Genomic DNA, 12,865 nt, shown 5'->3' with positions numbered 1-12,865 from the left:
AATAGTCTAATAAGAGCTGGTTAATGATACATTTTTACTACTCTTTTACAGGGAGAAACCCTATTGTCACATGTCAACCAAATACTCGGATTACAATCCTGAAGAAAACTGTGACTTGAGTTATTACTATGGCAAAAGCTAATGCTTGCTCAAACACCATCATAAAACCTGATTATAGGTCTAATGGACCTTGCTACAAACTCTGAGCCTGGAAACCTCCATTGAAAGAAAGGAATGGTTGGCTATTGGGAGTGATAAAGCTTTCTTTGTTTAGTTTAAAAGAAGGGGTTTTCTAATATATGAAATCATAAATCACTAATTTTCTAAATAAAATTCAAAGGTTCCAAATCCTGGTTTTATTTGCATTGTGCAAAGTGATAACTTCCAAATTCTGTCCTCTAACTCTTGCTAATGCCAACAGCAATAGCAGCAGGCTCTGAGGACTCTGAGTTCCCTGAGGACTGTGAAGACCACAGATGTCAGTGGGTCATGTGGGGAACCCACTGTCAGGAGTTTCATCAGCTCAAAACCGGACACAATTTTTTACACAGACTCCAAAGTCAGTGCTTCAGATTATTTACCAGAAAGAACCTAAGCAGAATTTTAGTTTACCTGATGGTGTGAAGTGCAGAGTCACAGAATGGATCAGGATGGCAGGGACCACATCTGGTCCCACCTCCAGGCAGGGTTATCCCTCAGCACATGGCACTGGATTGCATCCAGATGGATTTTAAACAACCCTGGGTGTGTTTGGAGTCCAACCTGTGATATGGATTGGATCAAAATTGCACCACAGTGTCCCACCCAGGCTGGATCTGTTCTGTTTCAGCTACAGCTGAACCTCAACCATTACACACATGCTAAAATCACTGGTAGCTCTATGAGTAAGTTTTTCTGAGAGGCACCACAATCTGGGATTTACAGAAAACTCTCCAGACACATTTGGAACCTGATCTCACAAGGCATCGAGCATCTTGGATTCCCATTCATGTTTAATATCTTAACAGGAGGATCTTGACACTTTGGAAGATATTAAGAAATGGGAGCACAAAGTTAAAACTTTCTATTCTATGACTCTTTGTCTTTTAAAACAATTTATTTAAATGACAGATGCTTTTTTTAATAATAGCATTTTAATAACAAAACCTTATCTGAAATTCTTCCTTTGTTGCACTACTCTTCAAGGATCTTGTACTCATTATACATCAGCTTCTCTGTCAATAAGCAGGCATCCTCTAGAACAAAAAACAGCAAATAGAAAAATACTAAAATGTCATAAGTTTATGTATATACATCAATATCTACATGTTTTATATTTGGGGTTGGCATCTAATTAATCAGATTTGTTTCTGTCTCAAAGGCTTATTTCTGTAAATTAAAAGTAATTACACGATCAAAGGCAATTAAATTCTAAAACTGGGAATATGTGTAAAAAAACTGAGGGAAGCGTGAATTCATTCATTTATGAGCAGGAAAAATATAATTATTTAGACATAGCAATGCAGAGATGATGTGTAATTGCCTGTCAAAATCAGGTTAAGCATTGATAGCAATGACATTTTGTAAAAATCAGCAGATTGGTATAAAGTCTGTGGATTAAGAGCAAATACTGTACCAGGAAGGTCTTGAACTGATGTCCTGGACAGAGGCTCACAGATGCTTTGAGGCACTTGTTTCTTTACCATGTTCTGTTATAAAAAAAAAAAAAACAACTGCATGAGTGTTTTAGACTTACAAAACTTCTAATGGTTAAAAGGCCTAAATGGATTAATTGAAAAACATGACCTACGGAAAAAGGTCACAAGAAAAGGAAATCTAAAAATCACAAAGGTGAGTCACATAAGATATAATTCTAGAAACAAGGAACTGACAGGGGTTTCTGGTCCCATTGCTTGTACTCCTGTGCAGCAGTTCATTAACAGGACAGGTCTAGGTGGGACCAGCTGGGGAGCCAACAAGGGAGATACATCTGGGAAAAGACCATGGCCAACAGAGCACTGAAAGATGGCAGGCAGGAGGAGGAATGGAGCAAGGCAGGAAGCAAGAGAAGGCTGTGACTTCTCAGTGGGGTCTTCCTCATGGGATGTGATCAGGGAACAGGTGGCTGGGAGGCCATGGCTTGACTCTGCAGTTCTTGACAGCCACAGAGCTCATTTGCTCCCGTGATGCTGTCTCATTCCTCCCTCACTCTGTTTCCACACCAAACTCCCACCTCCTGGCTGCACTTCCTGCTCTCTTCTCAGGGACTCTCCAGCAACACAATTTCCTCTGCCTCATTCCACCTACACCATCCCTGGGGCATTGTTCCTTATTTTGGGAACCACTGATCTGCTTCACCTCCTCAAATGAAGAAAGCGCACAGATCTATCCAGTCCATCCCTGACATCTATTCTCCAAGGCTTCTGATGAAGGCTGTTTCCCAACATCCCTAATCTCTCTGTTTCAGTGCTTCAAAGCCTTATTGCTCCGTTTCTTCCCTAATACTTAAGATAAATATTTATTGCAAATTAAACTGATTTTTCTCTTGTTCTACCTTTTGCAGACACAAAGAACAATGGAGAGCAGCCCTCTTTCAGAATAACTCCTTATAGCTTGAGAGACTATTTTCCTTTCTGTAATCTTCTCTTTTGGAGGCTAAGCAAACACTGTCACTTCAATATTTGAAAGGAACTCATGTTTCCTTAACTGGACGCTCCTCAATTTGTCACTACCTCTTTGTACAGTGATGCCTAAAACTGGACTTTAGCTTTCAGTCACAGAAATACCAACAGTGTTTGTTTGGCATTGTAATTTAACTTGTGGCCAAAATAAATCATTGTTCTGGTGGGGCTTAAAAATAATGCTTGAAGCAGTGTCTCTGCTGGTACAATGTCTGGAACAGATTAAAACTACTGCACGACTCATGACTCAATAAAATTTCTGTTTTGTCATTTCACAGCTTTTTATTAAGTATAGTTGCTAACTCGGACTTCATCCATAGTTGTATGCAAGTAAGAACAGAGTAAGTAAATCTATGAAAAATATCTGAGAATTGCCATTTCCCTATGGAGTCTCATTTTGTATGAGGGCAGTGTGTGTGTTAGTGGTTTACTCTGTATTTAACAATGCAGTTATTCCATGTAACACGTTCTGAAACTAGGCTTAAAGTACATGAATTCCTTTCCTAGCAGACCAAGCCTTAAATGAAAAAAAAAACTAATAAAACCTGCATGGCTTGGTTTGGTTTAGAAACTCAGCCTGTGGCAAGCAGCCCCAAAGTGCTCGCAGGGGTCAGAACTGCACTGTCCCACACCAGCTTCACACCAGCGCAGTGTTGCTGCTCTTTCCAGTGGATGCACTTTGGTGGAAAGGTGGTGCAAAGAGTGGCTGGGTACAGCAACATCTGTATTTCCAGGCAAACACATAGAAAAATGTGTCTCTGACAGCTACAGACACTGACACGTGCAAGAGACAGTGGGGATGTGCACATGACAGATGGGGACTTACAGCAGAAATTGCTTTTCTCGTGCACCTTTCGGCCTTTTGCCTTCACACTTGGGCACCAACCTATTATTGGCTGATTAACAGCTCTGCCCTTCCAGCACATATTAAGCATATCAAGGATAACTGATGGAATACTGAGCCATAAATGTTTTCTTGGCATTTGTTTGGCCTATGCTATTTGGAAACAATAAAAGCATCTCATATTCATAATGATAATACATATATACCAGCACAGATCACACCATCAAGCATTCTCCTTCCATCTTATTGTGCAAAATGTGGAGATAACATTAATATGTATTAATAGAATGTAAATATAATTAATCATAATAGGATGTCCCTGACAGATTACCACTGCTGTTGATAAAATATAATTAAAATTGTCTGGTTGGATTTTCAGTGCAGCTAGAATTGGCATCTCTGTTCCTTCTGTTTTCATGTGTGTATCTACAGAATGCTACACTTCTAAAAATCTTATTATTTCATGATGTTTTTGGGAGAAAACAATGAAGGACTGCAGCTCCTTTACATTATATGATTAATGAAAAGCCATACAAAAGAAAGAAGGCCACATCCACAAAGATTGAAGCTGCAACTAACTCCAGAGAAGACAGGAATTTTAGGCACCATTCTCTCAAAAGATTATAAAGAAAATGAAACAGACAACACCTGAGACTGCATGCCTGTGTGATGGGAATCCATTCAAATGCAAGGTTTGCATTATTCAAAGACTGCTGGACTTTATTAAACAAGAATTCCACTGAAAGCTCCATGAAGTGATGAAGTCATAAGAGGATTATTGTTTCAGGTATATAGTTTCAGCTGAAACTAGTTTGAAAAAAATTTTTTTTTGAGAAGATGACAAGTGTGAGCATAGCAAGCATGAGGTGACCCAGAAACCCTCTTTCACTGTGTTTTCAAAATAAAAAAATGAGGTAGGGTCTACTGAAAGTGGGAGGTGGTGGGCTAGGATACAAAGCAAGGACTTTGTGCACTGCCACCTCATCACTGGAATTCCCTGCTGCAGGATGCTGAGGATGCAGCAGTTTCCTGTGGGCTCAAGAAGTGCTATGGCAAACAAATAGAGGCAAAGCCCACAGGCTCTCCTACTCCTCCACTACAGCTCACCTGCTTAAGCAGAATCCTCCAACACATCACCTCAAACAAGACATGGTACCATGTTGTTATGTTCTCACATGGATTCAGGTGCCTGTACACAAACAAGGCCCTGTTTGCAACTCCTGTTGATGAGACTGAACTCGGACTATAGTGTACATACAAAAGTTGTAATACAAGGCAACACAGCATTTTCATGACATCTATTTTCCTTTAACAGAGTTACTTACATGTATTCAGATCCACCCCTAGCCAATACTGCATGTTTTGTCACAAAAGTGAGAGAAAGCAAGACTATCTCAATGTATTACCATGATACACATCTGATGAGATAGAACCCATTATTGTATTTTAAAATTTACTTGCCTTTTTAAAGGTCACACAGCTGCTTTGAGTTATATAATCTGAAGAATGATGTAATGGTGTAGGAATACAGATAGAGCAGAAAATAATATGACTGCAAACAACATGCTCATCCCATACTTGCAGATGAGCTCCTGATGTATTTTTCTGTCTTGATACATGAAAATTGATGCAATGCCTTTTAGAAGCATGTTGGGCCTACCTGTTTAACCATGTTTTCTGACTTGGTTCTCATGGAATGGAGGGAGTTGTACTGGGAGATTTCATTAATATAAAGATTAATGAATTTGGACAATTTGGGCATGCAAACCATTTCTATCAGGCACATTCCATTTAGAATAAGCAGTAAACCATATATAAGGGTTGTGTCAAAGTTTACTGAATAGGGCCCTTGGTAGCTAATGTAACATTTCTCCAACAAATCAAAGGTATTGTTCTATGCTCACATGAATATACAGTAGCCATTACCTTAAATTTAAAACTCACTGTGAGCAGCAAACACACTGTGGGGATATGAAGGCCATATTGTATCAGTGGAGTCTGCAGAGATTTTCTTCATATGGCTTTGCCTGGTTGAAATATATGTTGCAGTTGAAAGCTAAAGGGATTACTTTTGAATAGTCATCACAAAGGTTGATTATATTCGTATATCATTTAGCTGGACCCTGCAGGCTATTATTCCATTAGCTGTGCTGGCCCTGCACTGTCAAAAGGTTGATCATATAATGTAAAAAGGGTCCATGCTACGTTAAGGTATGTGGAGCAACTTGAAGCAGCAATCTTTTAAGAGCAGCACAGCTCTGTACTTGAAGGTAGATTGCATTTAAAATAAATACCCACAAAATGGAATAAGTACAATAAACCTACCTCTGTTTCCCATTTTTCCTTCTTCGAATAGGCTGTATATAATTTGAGTAAGTTAATTGCACTAGGTAAGATATTGGCTGTGGAGTATTTTTTCATGCTCACAGCTAAAGAACTACACCTCAAAATAGCTGTGTCTTTACATGAAACCCTCGCAGAAACGACATTTCTGGTGAAATAGGTTTGCTGATTCCACTTCCCTTGCACATGCAAACACACACACACATTTTCTTCCAGTGCTTAATAAAATGGATCTTCAGACAGTTCCATTATGTGGATGCCTTAATATTATTTTATGCTAAAACATGGAGAGAGAATTAGATTGAAAGCATCTTACTGTTGCAGGAGGCAGAGCAATCATGGACTATCCCTAGATAGCAAATGCTCCCATTGGGAAACACTGCCAACAACACAGGCTAATGAATCACAGCAGTTATTAATCATGGGCATTTGGAAAAGCCACACATAATAGAGATGGACTCTCAAGATGAGGAAGGTTAGAAGGTGGGACTGAGAAAAAGAAGATCATCCAATTGCATTTTAGAATAAGTTTATGGATGAGTATTTGCTTCAGTACAGTTGTGCCCATGCTTGCCTCTGTCTTTCTAAGCAGGCAGAGAAAGAAACTATTTAAGTGGCTCAGTTCTCTCAGCTTTCAGATCCTTGAAGGTCAATTTGGCAAAAATAAATAAATAATAAACACACAAATACAAGACCCTTAGGGCTTATGGCCTACTGGAAGTGAGACAGTGCTGCTTTTATTAGACAAAGTTGTTTAATTTAGATTGTAAAAGCAAGAGTTGGTTCTCTTTCAGCACACCATATATATTATTCAGGGCAATGAATGAGTCTTTATGAGTACAAATGGGAGCCTTTAGTGAACTACAGCAAACACTGGAGCAGGTAGATTTCTCTGAATAAAGGCTTCACAGATGGGCAAGTTTATGAATGAGAAGCAGAATTTATTTTATAAGCTTTTGAAGAGCCAACTCAGACTATGGCACCATAACAAAAGTGCAAAGTTTTTCTGGTTTGGGTGAGAAAACCTAACAGGAATATGAATTTTCCCCTGACTAATAACTTCTATTGTTTACTTACTCATATTCAGCAGTTCTCAGACAAATTAATCTTCCTCTCTTACATAGTTTGGGCATGTTCCAGACATTTGTACAACAATGGAAATCTCTCTTGATCTTACCTTTTTCAGTTCTGTGCATTGTTATACATTCATCTGCGACATCTTTTGCTCAAACCATTTGTTGAATATCGATTTTAAATAACAGCCCTATCAGGTCAAATTGTTGATTGTAGATAGAAAACCAGAGATTTTTCTCAAGGCCAAAATATGACACTGTGTCCTTTGTGTATCTGGAACTTAGAGATCACAAAAATTCTACACAAATATTGGCGACACAGAAAAATCAGCTTTGGAAAACAATCATCAAGATCATCACTTCAAACATTAGGAAACCTGGACAAAATTGCTGCCAGTTTTTAGCTTATAGTTTTACCTTTACTGTCAACAAGTTCTACAATAAATCCAAACTATTAGCCTAAAATTTCAGGACAGCATCTTGCCTCTGGCTCAACTTTGTATTTGCCATTTTGGGTCTTGAATATTCTCAGTCAAAGGCAAAGTTTTCCAGCAGCACAAAGCAGGTGAGCATCTGCCTAGCTGGTTAATCAAAGTTTCCACAGTCAAAGCAGAATTCCCAAATGGCCTAGAGAAGGGTTTCTTTCAGTCCCTATCCAGATGCAGAATAGTCACAACTGCAACCTACGTGCTGTCTCCTAAAGACAGGACAAGTCCTGGGGGGACCTGCTGAGCAAACTTCTGAGCAAAGGGTTTCTGCTTACTCTTGTGGTAGAAGCCAAACTTGCTCTTGGCTACCCTAAGGAGCTGGTAAGAACACACAAGGAGTATAAAAGCACTTCTATTACTTTTACCTTTGCCTATCACTAAAGACTGAGCCTGAAATCTACTCAGAAATCCATATGAAAGGAAGCCCTTACCTTGCTCACAGAAGAGGCAGTTTATTGTCTCAAAGAACATCTACCAGTATTTCAGAGGCATTCCTATACACTTTTACAGAAATGTGTCTATCTCAATGATATTGCATCAAAGTTTTAACACGCATCTTTAGAGTTATGAATGAAATCTTCTCTCAAAGAAGCAGTAAATGGCTGATGTTTCTGACAACATATTGATCATAACAGAAGCAGCATATTTGCTCCTAAATTGTGTGCAGAATTATCATGGCTACTTCACTTTAAAAAAAAAAGTGAAGCCAGGTATATTGGTTGCTCAGTAAATAAACAAAGTACAGTAGATGTGAAAACACAGATTTCAAGCACAGTTACAATTCTGACACCAATTCATAACAAAGCTACCACACTGAAAAATTCTTGCTGTCTTCCCCCAGTTCACTACAGTCTTGGTACTGTAAATTTAAATATTCTGCTGGAGAATTTACTTTTTGCGTTTACTGTGCAACTTTTGTGTATGACTACACATAAAACCTCATCCTTTTTCCTTTACTCAGACATAGTGCTTTTTATCTGTTAAATATTCAGTATAAAGACACAATTAAAACCTACAAGACAGCACAGTAGGACAGTTCATGTGCCTGCCTTTTGTGAACACCATCTTCTACCCACTCAAACACTGAGCAGAAGAGCTGCTCACTGGCAGTGTGTAATATTTATCTCTGAATATGCAGCTTGATGTGTCTTCAAAGGACCTGGCTGTCACAGAGTGGTCAGCACTCCTTTCCCTGAAATTCAGGTTCCTTAAAGGTGTCCCAGGGGAGGAAAGCTGGGAAACACAGATTACTTAAGACGTCCTCTTGCTTAGCTGTATGCTGTCATCATACCAAGGCTCAAATACAGTATCAGACTGCTCTGACTTAAAATATCTATGATTTTAGTTCCTTCTGCTTTACCTCTGATGAGCATCCTGTGTAATTTGGTTAAGAGTTTCTTGTTCTGCAGCTCTCATTCTTTATGTTTTGGATTGGCTCTGCTGTTTTCTGGTCTCTAAAAGTTTACCTGCCCTTCTAGAATTACACTTGTAAGAGCACTTTTTCATGGCTGAGAGCATCTCCAGTGATCTCCACCTCCATCTCTCTGTCTGATGGCTTGCAAACTGTTTATCATCTAAGGTCTCTATAATGCAGGTTTTTTTGCCTGGGAAACTGTCTTCCATGAGCTTAGCCAAAGGTATCATCTGGGTGCAGAACTAGAAGCCAGCAAAGCAGAGAAATCCCAGCAATGCATCTGCTACAAGAAAAAAAAGGAATGCCATGGAGATTTTTTTTCTCCTTACCTGACTTTAGCTTAACATCTTCTAAGGCACCCCAGGCATGAGTGCATCCTCTCTGCCTGAGGAGATGTAGGGAAGTGTCTGGAAGATGATGTTCTTTAAAAGGAAGATATGGAATCCCTTATGGAAGTATCAATTTTCTTGTGACTTATCTTTTAAAAATAACCAACAAAAACAGCTGCTGGAAATGAAAGTTCTGGTTTTGCAGGGTCCTTGCAGTGACCATGCTGACACTGGTGTCCTATAGGACATACCTCTCCCATGGGCACTTGGGAGAATCCCCTTTGTCTCAGCTTTTGTTGCTGATTTTACCAACAGATTGAGAACACAGAATTACAAATCAAACCTAATTCTCTTCACCGGGCATTGGGAACAATACTTTTGCTGGCCACAGCAACACAGGGTGTTTAGTTTCTCCCTCCTAGTTTTTGAATTTATGGCCAGGCTCTCCCAGACAACGTGTGACAACTTGAAAGACCAAGACTTGTCTTTACAGCTAAGTAGAGAGCTCCAGCTTTCACACCAGTCACTCGCTTCTTTTGATGAGAAATAGATTCACATGAAAAAAAGATTACACTGAAAAATGGAAATGGATTTTCTGTTTTATTAGCAGTAGCACAAGACTTGTGAGCTACTTTAGAAAGTTAGAGAACTACAGAGACTTTTAAGAAAAAGCAGCAGAAGCTAGAATTTAAAAATAAATGCTCTGGCTAGTCTGGGTCCAATTCTCAACTGATGCAGCCAATGCAGGCTCACTGAAGTTAGCGTGGTTATGTCAGCTTTGCCAAATTGCTTCAAAACAGATCTTTTCAGAAAACATTTGACTTCAGAAATTTTAAATTCACTTTGAATTATGCCATACCAGTCACACTGTTTTGCTCAAGGAACATCAGAGATTAGAAGTATGCAGCAGGAAAGCAAAATGTCTTAGTGAAGTAAAAAATGTCCCCTCCCATTCTACTCCTTAACCACAGTGATGAGAGTCACCAGCAGGTACTCCCAGTGTGGCAGACACTTAACAGAGCTGAGGGGAGGCATGGGAAGGAGAGCAGCAATGGTGACCTGGCTTCTTTTGGATCTTGTCCACAACCACAACACAAGGGGAGAAAAAGGAACAGGATTATTTAGGTGTTGCTGCTCAATTTTGTCCCTCACAAAGGCACCAGTGGAAGAGCAGGCAGACACCAGCTGCTGCTGGTTTGAAATGCTTTCCTAAGATGAGAGAAATCATCCAAAGCCATCAGCTGAGAAATAAGGAATTTCCCCCAGAGCACAAGTCTGATAGGGATTCTGGCAGATTTTATTTTTTTTATAAACTGTTCCCACAATTGAGGAAATCTGTTATAAGATTATCTTAGGGTTGAAAATATAATGATTTCCCCAAATTCACAAAGTGAATGGTGAACTTGAGATGATTTCAGGTGTCTGAATCCTTTACAGACCGGGGCACTTGACTGAGCCTTCATGCCCCTTCATGGGAGGATGTGAGAGTCTCTTTGGAAGTTGGATAAATGCCAAGCACTAGGTAGGAGACTCTGGGTACCAGTAATTTGATAATTTAACATCAATCTGTACTCAGGTGAATGTTTGGTGCTTTGACACCAGGTCTTCCTTATAAAAACAGTCACTGGCTTAAAATCCATGCTAGGAGCTGTATGTTCTGATCAAAACACAGTCCTACCTCATAGCCAAGCTCACAAGGTGTAACAGACAAAATCTATTGCTATAAATTGCAATAAGACAGCCCCACTTGGAGGTTTCAGAGTCTCCAGGTCACAGGGGAGCCTGCCAGGCATGGCAGTGGGGAATAGCCCTGGGAAGGTTTACTAGCCCCACTGCAAGTCTCCCTGGTGGAATGTTTGCTGTGGCTCTATTTAATTCTTAATCTCTGCATCTCTGTTTAATTCCTAGCTGCTTTAGAGACCTGTTGTAACACAGCAGTTAAAGAAAAATATTCACATGTACTGCCAGGCCTCCCCAAAGAGTACTAACTTGACACGTAGGCCATGACAGCTGGGCTTGGACTACTAAGAAATCTAATCCAGGGTTTCCATCATCTCAGTTGTTGCCTTTCTTTCATTACAGTTTGACTCAGCCCCTAATGGATTCAGCTTTATAAAATCAGAAAAAGAGGAAAAGAAAGCAATTTATTCATGTTTCACTAGAGCTCGCAGAAGATGTGAATTTTCTCTAAAAATGCAAATTATTTTGTGCCACGCAAGTGAGACTGGGCAGCTAAAGCTCTTAGAGGAAGGGCCTTTCCCAGGGCTAATGTTTTTATACCCAGTGATTGAATAAATTGATCCCTTTTTATCACATCTCTTCTGCTCTCCTTTTTCTTCAAAAGAATGTAACCAAAGGTACCAAAGCGCCCTTTTTAATTCTAAGAAAACTGATTATGCGTGTTAATTTAGTTTTTAATCCCAGACATATCAAAATAAACACCATAGGCATGCGGAGCAGAAATCAATATCTCTTAAGCATCAAGTTAGTAAAAACAAGGATTTAGTAAGAATCCAAGATGTAAAAGACTAATGTACAAACTAAGCCCTTATTTATGTAATGTGTCATTATACAAGCTCAATATAAACCTGAAAGAAACTATTCCAGAAGAGCAGAAATGGTTTACTTGCACTGCATCAAAAATGACCCCATAAGACCTCCTTTACTGAGCTAGCCCAGATATTTAATGTGAACATATGTTTTTAAAGGATTTCTTGTCTTATGTCCAGTCATTCTTGTTAATTCATGGGACAGCATACTGCAGATGTACTTTTTTCTATGTTACATAAAGCAAAAATTACATTTAACAAGTGCAAGGTTGGTCATAAAAAATAAATAAAAATAGACTCTTAAAAGCTGGGAAATTACAAAGTGAAGCTATCAGTCATTCTTATTGAGAAGGGTGAGGACAACGTGAAATAAAACTTGCACATCTATGAAGAGACATTCCTAATATGCCAGCACATGCCTGTTATTTCCCATTCTCTATGGGTTGCTTTCATTGGCCCAATATTTCTTCCTTTAGGGTAAGCTGCAGTGCATGTTTGCTCTAGATTCTGTTTCTAGTCATTGACTTCAATTTTAACAGTAATTCAATTAAACATTTTGAACCTATGTGCAAAGTTTGCTCACTTGAAAGAAGAGAGAAGTCAGTTTTTGGGCGTTTCCTTCTGGGTAAGAACTTCAGTCTGCATGTTTGTTTACCAGTAGTGTTATTTGTTAATATAATTGTTAATAGGCTAATAACATCACTTCAGCTTAGTTTTCAAACACTAATCCAAATCTAAGTGTTCATTTTTGCACCTTACCCATATGCAAACTAATCAGACCACTGTAATGAGTATTTAGTTCCTTTTGTATGATTTTACCCTTTCTGAGTGCAGAGGTAAGAAGCAATACCACTTCAAAAAAAGGAATATTCTCTCCTACTTTTTTCTGACACTAAAGATCTCAATCCTGCATCCATTATTTGTACTTTTCTTTCAAGAATTGGTATATTATGGCATTCAGAAAGAGGAATTACTGTTTTCTAGGTCATTGTTAGGTTACAGATCACTAAGTTCACCTATTTCAAAAGCATAGACATCTCAAATACACATTTCCTTTTTATATTGACATTCAATTATTATTTGTAATGGCAAAGTAGCTTCACAATTAACAATTATGTGAAAAGGCAAGTTTAATATGAAATTTGTTTTCTGATTTTATAGGAAC

At 38.9% G+C, this 12,865-nt stretch overlaps 1 long non-coding RNA gene across 1 annotated transcript in view; it reads right to left on the bottom strand.

The window, feature by feature from the left end:
• Window positions 1–1,151: 1,151 nt before the first annotated feature.
• The window catches only part of LOC132072014 (uncharacterized), a 118,100-nt gene continuing 106,386 nt past the window's right edge, over window positions 1,152–12,865 (bottom strand). Inside the window, exons 2-3 of the long non-coding RNA XR_009418281.1 lie at window positions 1,616–1,688; window positions 1,152–1,235 (exon numbers count right to left, since the gene is read on the bottom strand). This is a non-coding gene — a long non-coding RNA (uncharacterized LOC132072014). The remainder of the gene's footprint in view (window positions 1,236–1,615; window positions 1,689–12,865) is intronic.

Source organism: Ammospiza nelsoni, chromosome 4, assembly GCF_027579445.1.
Source record: "Ammospiza nelsoni isolate bAmmNel1 chromosome 4, bAmmNel1.pri, whole genome shotgun sequence".
Taxonomy (NCBI): Eukaryota; Metazoa; Chordata; class Aves; order Passeriformes; family Passerellidae; genus Ammospiza; species Ammospiza nelsoni.
Note: the sequence above shows the minus strand (reverse complement) of the source record. Positions and strands in the feature narration are given on the sequence as shown.